Source organism: Dipodomys ordii, unplaced genomic scaffold (genome assembly GCF_000151885.1).
Source record: "Dipodomys ordii isolate 6190 unplaced genomic scaffold, Dord_2.0 Scaffold66, whole genome shotgun sequence".
Taxonomy (NCBI): domain Eukaryota; kingdom Metazoa; phylum Chordata; class Mammalia; order Rodentia; family Heteromyidae; genus Dipodomys; species Dipodomys ordii.
Window position 1 is genome coordinate 4,382,820 of NW_012267282.1, and position 3,598 is coordinate 4,386,417.

Here is a 3,598-nt window from a genome sequence, read left to right on the forward strand (position 1 = left end):
GTTCTTTTGTTTAAGGCTAGTATACTATCACTTAAGCTATACCTCTACTTCCAGCTTTTGAGGAGGTGGGGGCAGTAGTTTATTGGAGATAAGAGTCTTAGACTTGCCAGGCCCTGGTGGCTCAGGCCTGTAATCCTAGCTACTCATGAGGCTGAGATCTGAGGATCACCATTCAAAGCCAGCCTGGGCAGGAAACTCCATGAGACTCTTATCTTCAATAAACCACTAGAAAACCGGAAGTGATGCTGTGGCTCAACCGATAGAGTGCTCCCCTTGAGATGAAGAGCTGAGGGACAGTGCCCAAGCCCAGAGTTCAAGCCCCACAACCAACCCCCCCCTCCAAAAAAAAAAAAAGAGTCTTAGACTTTCTTATCTGGGCTGTCTTCAACCTGCAAGTCTCAGATCTGTCAGCCTCCTGAGTAGCTAGGATTACAGAAGTGAGCTACAGCAAATGGCTTCTTCGGGGCTTTTTCAAGTGTATCAAGCCTGGAAGACCTCTGGTGCCCACTGGGCCTGTCTGGGTAGGAGGGACAGGGCGGGTCCTAGCACCCCCTACCTTTCTTCAGGAGTGGGAGAAAGGGAGCACTCTTGAAGAATCGTAGATGAGGAGAGCCGTGGGGCCCAGCATGGATAACTGTGGGTGTCCCTGGCCCCCTGTGTGTCTGACTTGTCACTTTGCAGAATGCGGGGCAGAAGTTTTTTTCTTTCCTTTACAAGTTGAAATTCTCTTTGTTCCTCTGCCTGTGCGCTTCCTCATGCAGTGGAAGATATAGAGTCAGTGATGCACTGAAGGAAGGAAGGAAGGAAGGAAGGAAGGAAGGAAGGAAGGAAGGAAAGAAGGAAGGAAGGAAGAGGGTTCTTGACTCCCTTTTCAAGTCCCCCCCCCCTGCTAAAAACAGCCCTGCCAAGCCAGGTGTTCACATACCCTCCCTCAGGGCTGGGTCCCTAGAGACCCCTGGCCATCCATGCCTGACTGCGCGGTCCTCCTGTCCTTTCCGCTGTCCATGAATGACGGCTGCCTAAGGACTTTTGAGACCCTGAATGTGGCTGGCGGTGAGACTGGGAACTCCTTGGCCTTTTTTTTTTTTTGGTCGTGGGGCTTGAACTCTGGGCCTGGGCGCTGTCCCTCACCTCTTCAGCTTAAGGCGAGTGCTCTACCACTTGAGCTACAGCACCACTTCCGGTTTTCTGGTGGTTTATTGGAGATAGGAGTCTCACGGTCTTTCCTGCCCAGGCTGGCTTTGAACCGCGATCCTCAGATCTCAGCCTCCTGAGTAGCTAGGATTACAGGCGTGAGCCACCAGCGCCCGGCTCCTTGGCCTTTTAACATCCAAGGTGGCAGGGGACACTGGACTGTTCCTCTGGTCCTTGTCCCCATCTGGCCATGAGTTCCCCCGGCTTCCTTGGTGAGGGACGGTCCTCCCTGGGTCTGAGCATCTCCTGCGGCCTCTGGTATGTTGATGGGGGAGCCCTGTGCGTGCCCGCAGGCCGGTGACACAGGAAGAGAAGTACTCGCACTCTGTTTTATTTTGTAACAGGTGCTGCACACGGACAGGCTGGGGGAGGTGAAAGTGTGAAATTCTCACCGTGGGGTTAGAGAGAAGGGTTTGCTTTAATGTGAATTAAGGCCAGTAGAGGGGCTGGACTTGATACCATGAAGCCCTTGCTTGCCCTCTGTGTAGTGAGCATTTACCCTCTCACATGAGCAGTAGCGGGGCAGGTGTGGACAGGGCAGCGGCGCTCTGTCCTCCGTTTCCTCACTGGGGAAGCCAGGCAGGAGCGGGCTCATGGCTGAGGTTTCAGTGATGGTGAGCTGCATGACAGAGGCCCTGAATGGTGATAAGCAGCCAAGGCAGCTGTGGCCACAGCACAGGTGGGATTCTTGTGGCCATCCGCTCAGTGGCCCTACCTGCCCTTCCCATTTTTGAGATTAAACGAAGAAACAAAGCAAGGCATAACCTCTTTGTGAGTGTTGGCTTCGGTGTAGCTGTTGAGTTAAAGGCTGTCTGGGTTGTCATGGGACCTGTGGCTGTCTGACAGTTGGGTCTGAATGAGAACTATCAGCTGTACGGAGTTGACATTTGTTTATAGTGAGCTTGTGGAGAAGCCTTTCTGTCATCAGCTATATGTCACTTGTTCTGTTGTGTGTGCAACAAGATTCTTGTTCTGTAACCACAAATCGGCTTAAATAAAAGTAGTAATGTCTTGGCTTGTCTTAAGAACTCCTGGAATACGTGGGCTTAAGGCCTGGCTGATTCCAGGTGCCAAATCAGTTCTCAGACCTTAGCCTCTCTTTCATGGCTGACTTCAGTCTGAGGCAAAGTTCTCCCCATCCTTTGGATACTCCAAGCATGTCTCCTCAGCGTTGTAAGCTCAGCAGAAAGAGGGCCCTGTCATTCTTCTCAGTGCCTCCTCAACCCCCTACCCCACCCGAAAGTCCCAGAATAAGACCCAGTTGACCCCTGGGGTCATGTATCTACTCGTCTCATTCACTTGACCAGAGCAGTTGGCTGGGCTGGGTCACATGTGAGTCCCTGAGCTGGGGGACCTGCCTCTCCAGTGGAGAGATGGCTTCCCAGGCGTAAACCAGGCTGCTATTCTCAGACTAAAGGAATGTAGCCTGTAGGGCAGCTAAAGAAGCTTCTGACCTTCTGAGTTGCCCTGGGATGAGTGAAACATACAGTGACCTCCTGCTCATGTTTACTGAGTACCAGTTTCTGGAGTTCAGCAGTAAACAACCAGTTCCAAGCCACACGCTCTGCATTGAGAGCAGTCTGTGCGGAGGCCTGTGCATTTCTTCTCAGCTCTCCCTCCCACTCAGACAGGGCTCTCAGGAAGGCAGAGTCCGGGCCTGTGTGCCCCACTTTGTTGAGGATTTTGGCCTACCCTGGATTTTCTCAGGATTTTCTTGCAAAGCCAGGCCAGTGGCTTTTTTTTTTTTTTGGTCTTGAGGCTTGAACTCTGGGCCTGGGCGCTGTCCCTCAGCTCTTCAGCTCAAGGCGAGCGCTCTACCACTTGAGCCACAGCACCACTTCCATTTTCTAGTGGTTCATTGGAGATAAGGGTCTCACAGACTTTTCTGCCCTGGCTGGCTTTGAATGGTGATCCTCAGATCTCAGCCTCCTGAATAGCTAGGATGACAGTCATGAGCCACTGGTGCCTGGCAGGCCAGTGACTTTTATACCTTCCCTGAAAAGCTCATACACAGGTCGGAGGTGCAGCTCTGGGGTAGAGCAGTTGTCTAGCATGTATGAGCCCCTGGGTTTCAAGTTCAGCACCACCAAAACAAAACAAAAACTCAGACTGGCTTTAGCCATGCTTGAGATCATGTGTAACTTTGGGAAAATCAGATCTTCGTGACTTTGTTTGAATTTTTGAAATGAAATGGTTGGGAAAGGTGCTCACCGAAATTTGCTCCTGGAGCACTGACTGAGACGCTGGTAGAGGTGAGGCAGGTCATGAGACACTGGGGGCTGGTGTGGTCTGACGAGCCAGCAAGTGTGTCCCCTGCCTGACACCTGTACTTGTGGCCACAACCACGTATCAGGACAGCTGATTCTTTTTTTTTTTTATATTTTTTTTTCCTTTTTTTTTTTTT